This window comes from Panthera uncia, chromosome E3 (genome assembly GCF_023721935.1).
Source record: "Panthera uncia isolate 11264 chromosome E3, Puncia_PCG_1.0, whole genome shotgun sequence".
Taxonomy (NCBI): domain Eukaryota; kingdom Metazoa; phylum Chordata; class Mammalia; order Carnivora; family Felidae; genus Panthera; species Panthera uncia.
The window spans coordinates 29,949,870-29,956,952 of record NC_064815.1 but is presented as its reverse complement, the minus strand read 5'-3'; positions in this window follow the sequence as shown (position 1 = coordinate 29,956,952).

Sequence of the window (7,083 nt, the reverse complement as noted above, 5' to 3'; positions counted from 1 at the left end):
CAGCTTATTTGCAGAAGAATAAATCCCCAAAATCAGAAGAAAATGGAATGTTTATATATATATATATATATACATATATATATACACACATACACACACACACATATATATATACACATATATATACATACATATACATACATATACATACATATATATGTATATGTATGTATATGTATGTATATATATGTGTATATATATATATTTGGGTGCTTCCGAATTGGGTACATAAACATTTATAATTGTTAGCTCTTTCTGATGGATAGACCGTGTAATTATTATATAATGCCCTTCATCATCTCTTGTAACAACCTTTAAAGTCCAGTTTGCCTGATATAAGTATGGCTACTCCAGCTTTCTTTTGACTTCTAGAAGCATGATAGGTAGTTCTCCATCCTCTCACTTTGAATCTGTAGGTGTCCTCAGGTCTAAAGTGAGTCTCTTGTGGGGTGCCTGGGTGGCTCAGTCGGTTAGATGTCCGACTTTGGCTTGGGTCATGAACTCACGGCTCATGAGTTCGAGCCCCACGTCGGGCTCTGTGCTGACAGCTCAGAGCCTGGAGCCTGCTTTGGATTCTGTGTCTGTCTGTCTGTCTCTCTCTGACCCTCCCCCATCATGCTCTGTCTCTGTCTCTCTCTCTCAAGAATAAATAAACATTAAAAATTTTTTTAAAAAATAAAGTGAGTCTCTTGTAAATAGCAAATAGATGGGTCTTGTTTTTTTATCCATTCTGATACCCTATGTCCTTTGATTGGAGCATTTAGTCCATTTACATTCAATGTTATTATTGAAAGATAGGGGTTTAGAGTCATTGTGTTATCTGTAGGTTTCATGCTTGTAGTGGTGTCTCTGGTAGTTTGTGGTCCTTGCAACATTTTACTCACAGAGTCCCCCTTAAGATCGCTTGTAGGGCTGGTTTAGTGGTGATGAATTCCTTCAGTTTTTCTTTGTTTGGGAAAACCTTTATCTCTCCTTCTATTCTGAATGGCAGACTTTCTGGGTAAAGGATTCTTGGCTGCATATTTTTCATGTCCATCACATTGAAGATTTCCTGCCATTCCTTTCTGGCCTGCCAAGTTTCAGTAGATAGATCTGCCAGTACTCTTATGTGTCTACCTTTAGAGCCTGTTTATCCCTAGCTGCTTTCAGAATTCTCTCTTTATCCTTGTATTTTGCCAGTTTCACTAGGATATGTTGTGCAGAAAATCAATTCAAGTTACGTCTGAAGGGAGTTCTCTGTGCCTCTGGGATTTCAGTGCCTGTTGGCTTCCCCAGATTGAGGAAGTTCTCAGCTTCCCCAGATTGGGATTTGTTCAAGTACACCTTCTTTCCCTTTCTCTCTCTCTCTCTTCCTATGATACAGATTTTGTTCTGTTTGATTGAGTCACTTAGTTCTCTAATTCTCCCCTCATGATCCTGGATTTTTTTCTCTCTCTTTTTCTCAGCTTCCTCTATTTCCATAATTTTATCTTCTGATTCACCTATTCTTCCCTCTGCCTCTTCAATCCACACTGTGGCCGCCTCCATTTTATTTTACACCTCATTTATAGCATATTTAAATTCATCATGACTATTTTTTAGTCCCTTGATCTCTGTAGTAATAGATTCTCTACTGCCTTCTATGCTTTTTTCAAGCCCAGTGATTAATTTTATGACTATTATTCTAAATTCTTGTTCAGTTCTGTTGCTTAAATCTATTTTGGTCAATTCTTTAGCTGTCACTTCTTCCTGGAATTTCTTTTGAGGGGAATTCTCCCATATCGTCATTTGGGCTACTTTACTCTCCCTTATGAGTTTTAAAAGCTTGTTACGTGCTCTGCACCTGCGAGCACTGCTGTATTAAAGGGGGGTTATACACTGTCTAGCGCCTGGCTCTTCAGGAGGTGTTTTTCGGAGAGTGTTACTTGCTGTCTGTTGTTGTGACTTTGGTTATTTTATTTCCCTACTTGTAGTGATGGTGTGGACCCTCCACCAGGTGTGCTTTGATTTATTCCTTGAAGTAGCCCTATGGTTTCTCAGGTTGTCCCGGTTTCTTCCTGGTAGACTCAGTCTCTTTTCCTCCCAGACTCTTGGGGTTCAAAGTCCTTTGGCTTCAGGCCTTCTTTGTTTGGGAGACTTGGGAAGTATGGATCCCCCTACTTCTCTGCCATGTTGGCCATCTTCAATCGGAATGACATTTTTTTAAGTGCTGATAGGAAAAAAAAAAAAAACCTGTTGACCTATAATTCTATACCCAGTGAAAATATCTTTCAAAAATGAAGATAAACTTCTGTTTCCAGTGAAGATAGTATAACAGAAACCAGATCTACCCCTCTATCTGAAACAAACAAACAAACAAACAAAATCTAACAAAAGTATATGAAACAATTATTTGGGAGACATACTAAGCAGTGAACCGTCAGTCCTAAGGGGGAGGGAATAAATGAAGGAACCCTACAATTGCCCCAGCCTTGGGAGAGTTTTCAGGTTTAGGTACAAAGAGGATAACCCAGGTGAAGCCCGGAGGACTCCCTGATTTGGGGCCGGGACCCGAGAGCCCAGGGAGATCAAAGTAGTTAGAGGCTCTGAGGACAGAGTGCCGGAGAGTGCTAGGTATGATGTCACATATTTTCTAGCACTAGAAGGTAGATTATGAGATGTTAAAATGGCTTCTGTGAATCTAAAGCAACCACTAAAATAATAAAACAAAGAGAGCCAATGAGCCAACAAAAGAGAAAGTGTAATTGCTTTATGTGGGGCATTCCGAATGGGGGGCCAGCGGTGCAAGTGGGGGTAAGAATTCACCCAAGGCAGAACCAAGGAGTTGGAAGTTTGTTGAATACACCGCAAGGAGCGGCAGGTGGGACAGCAAAGGAGAGACTGTCTGCCAGGAGGTGGGGGGCGGGCTATAGTTAAGGGGGCAGTGAGGAGGGTTGGGAACAGATGGAATTTTCCTTTTTTGGTACCTGTGCCCAGTTGTACGTAGCCCATTGGTCTAGGCCAGGGTCTATGGCTGTTTCGAGGTGGGTCCCCTAACGGACTGTTTGCATTCAGCCCGGTGGTCACTGTGGGCCCTTTTGCCTTACTCAGGTTCCCATTGCTCCAGCGTGTTGCCTAAAAGCGGCCTCTACACTGTGGACTGTATGCGTGTCCTCTCCCCCGTCCTATGTTGAAGCCTAACCCTGAATGTGATTGTATTAGTAGGCGAGGACTTTGGGAAGTCATGAGTAGAGCCCCCCTTAATGGAACTTGTGCCTTCTAAAAGAGACCCCAGAGAGCTCCCTCCTGGCTTCCACCACGTGAGCACACAGTGAGAAGACCTGAGTCTATAAACCTGGAGGGAGGTCCTCACCAGACACTGAATGTGCTGGCACCTTGATCTTGCACTTTGCAGCCTCCAGAACTGTGAGAAGTAATTTTCTGTTGTTGATGAGCCACCCGGTCCAAGGTATTCTGTTCTAGCAGCCCAGATGGACTAGGACAGGAATCATAAAAAACATTCAAGTAATCCAGAAGAAGGCAGGGAAATATGAAAAGGAGAATAAAAACCAAATAGGACCAACCAAAAACAGATGAGAGATTTAGACCCAAACATATTAATGACCATATTAAATGTGAATGGCCTTTGCATGGTTTTATATGATTACATAGAAGCAGGAGAATTCTAAGGAAGAACAGGTACTAGGCTGTTTACATTCGTTATTTGGGAATATGGGGGCGGGCTCTATGTGTATTATTTGGTGTGCTAACCCATATGTTTCTTGTGCTCTTCAAATACACTGAAAAACTTGAAAATCTACAATCAGAGCAGTTAGATGCCCTGGGCTCCAGCTCTATCCAGCATATCTGGGTAGCTCTTAATGCTTATCAATTTCACTCCCATCCCTAGGAGATTAAATTTTGTCCTCTGGTGAAATGGAGAAAATAAAATCCAACACTGCCAACCATCGAACTTGGGGAGGTGGGGCGAGGCTCCTGGTTAATATCCCGATCGGCTTCCACTTGTTTGGCGACACCTCTCCCGCTCTCTCACCTCCTATGGCAGACACTGCTCATTATCTCCCAATATCTGTCTCTGCTTCTCAAGTCATAAATCCTCGTTTTTTTAGCTGGGAATACTGCCCTCCTAGAATGAAGACTTCATTTCCCAGTCTTCCCTGTAGTTAGGAGTGGTCACTTGACGAGACTTGCCCAATGGGATGTGAGCAGAAGTGACTTGTGCCTCTTTTAGATTATGCTCTAAAAGAAAGGCCCTTCTCTGCACTGCCTTTCCCTCCTCACTCCTAGGTGAGAGACAGAATGTCATGTTGGCCATCTTGGGAGGGTAGAGTAGTAATTCAGAAGGAGCTCAGATTTCTGACTCCCTTGAGGCTGTCCAGATGAGTTTATGAACAGAAAAAATCATCTGTGATTTTTTTTTTAAGGCACTGTTTTTTTTTTTCTTTTGGCATCTCTATTTATCACAGTTTTACCCACATCCTAAATAATGTAGCTCCATCCTTTTAGTTCTTCTTGTGTGATTAGCATTGGTCTGCTCCTAAGTGGAATGCTCCCATTTATTTTAAAGTAGTTTCCTTGTAATCTTGATATTAAAGGGTAACTGTAAGAGTTTTATTTTCTCTCTCAGAGAAGAAAAGAAAAAAACGAATTAATAAATCTATTCGGGGTCTTTTCTGGTTCCATGCAAATTTTAGGATTATTTGTTCTAGCTCTGTGAAGAATGCTGGTGTTATTTTCATAGGGATTGCATTGAATACATAGATTGCTTTGGGTAGTATCGACATTGTAACAATATCTGTTCTTCCTATCCAGGAGCATGGAATCTTTTTCCATTTATTTTGTGCCTTCTTCAATTTCTTCCATAAGCCTTCTATAGTTTTCAGTGCATAGATTTTTCACCTGTTCGGTTAGACCTATTCCTAGATATTTTATGGTTTTTGGTGCAACTGTAAATGGGATCAATTCCTTGATTTCTCTTTCTGTTGCTTCATTGTTGGTGTACAGGAATGCAACCAATTTCTGTGCGTTGATTTTATATCCTGCAACTTTGCTGAATTCATGAATCAGTTCTAGCAGTTTTTTGATGGAATCTTTAGGGTTTCCCATATAGAGTATCATGTCATCTGCAAAGAGTGAAAGTTTGACCTCCTCCTGGCCGATTTGGATGCCTTTTATTTCTTGGTGTTGTCTGATTGCAGAGGTTAAGACTTCCAATACTATGTTGAATAACAGTGGCAAGAGTGGACATCCCCTGTCTTGTTCTTGAACTTAGGGGGAAAGCTTTCAGTTTTTCCCCATTGAAGATGAGATTAGCATTGGGTCGTTCATATATGGCTTTTATGATGAAATAATAAACAAATCTAAAGCTCTATGTTTGGGGAAAAAATAAGTGATAAGTCTCTGATTGTGGTAATCAATACAAAAAGAGATCAATTCCAGGGAAACTCTCTAAAAATAGATCTGGAAATTAAAATGTTTTAAAAATGTTTACTTATTTTTGACAGACAGAGAGAGACAGGGAGAGAACGCGAGAAGGCGTGTGCGAGCACACAAGTAGGGGAGGGACAGAGAGGGAGTTACAGAATCCAAAGCAGGCTCCAGGCTCTGAGCTGTCAGCACAGAGCCTGACGCGGGGCTCAAACTCAAGAACCATGAGATCATGACCTGAGCCGAAGTCGGACACTCAACCGACTGAGTCACCCAGGCGCCCCAGATCTGGAAATTTAAAGTAATTTAAAGTAATAGGCTTAATAAAAAAAAACTTAGTGAGAACTTGAAAATACTGAATTAAAGAACAATTTGGGGAAAAAATACATTACCAAGACCAGTTTAACAGGAAGAAAAGAACAAAACAAAAGACATAAAACCCTAAAAGAATTATCCTATAAAAGTTTCTACACTCAGAAGTTTCACGAATGAATCTCCCAAATGTTTTGAAGGGGATAATTTCTACTGTTTGTAACTTTCTCTAGAACAAAAGTTATATATAAAGTTATGTAGCTGAATCTGCAAAGGACTCAGATCTCTGATGTCCAAACCTGACACAGGAAGTAGAAATAAAAGGAGAAGCAGCCCCATGTTACAAAACAATAGGATTACTTCCCCCCCCCCCCCCCCCCCGCCAAAAAAAAAGCATGAACTGGGGCACCTGGATGGCTCAGTTGATTAAGTGACCGACTTCGGCTTGGGGTTTGTGGGTTTCAGCCCTGCCTTGGCTCTGTGTTGACAGCTCAGAGCCTATTTTGGATCCTCTGTCTCCCTCTCTCTCTGCCCCTCCTCTGCTCACATTCTCTCTTTCTCTCTCTCTCCCTCTTTCTCTCTCTCTCCCTGTCTCCCTCTCTCCCTCAAAAATAAATATTAAAAAAAAAAGAGCATGTGGGGCACCTAGGTGGCTCAGTCGGTTAAGTGTCCGACTTCAGCTCAGGACAGCTCGGTGCCTGTAGCCTGCTTCGGATTCTGTGTCTCCCCCTCTCTCTGCCCTTCCCCTGCTCTGTCTCTCTCTCTCTCTCTCTCTCTCTCTTAAAAATAAATACACATTAGGGGCACCTGGGTGGCTCAGTCGGTTAAGCATCCGACTTTGGATCAGGTCATGATCTCACGGTTTGTGAGTTCGAGCCCCGTGTCGGGCTCTGTGCTGACAGCTCAGAGCCTGGAGCCTGCCTCAGATTCTGTGTCTCTGTCTCTCTCAGCACTCCCCCCACTCGTGCTCTGTCTCTCTCTATCAAAAATAAAAAAATTGTGAAAAAAAATTTTTAATAAACATTTAAAAAAGCATGAACTGAGTCTAATAGTATATTCTAAAAGTTCTTATAGGCTGCACCCAAAGATGCAAAATGGATTCATTGATATGAAACTTACTATTTAAATATATTGATAGTTAAAATGATCATTTTAGTAGACTTTAAAAAAAAAATCACATGATAAGGCTGCCCCTAGCCCCTCTCTCATACAAAATACATGATGGCATAAAGAATATCTATTTAGACCAATATCCTACTTGGTTGTTCAAACTCTGCCAGTAATTCCAGCAACAGTATAGAATTAGTACAATTTATTGGCACTGTTTAGTAGCATGGGCGATCCCAAAGAACTGAATTTTAATAA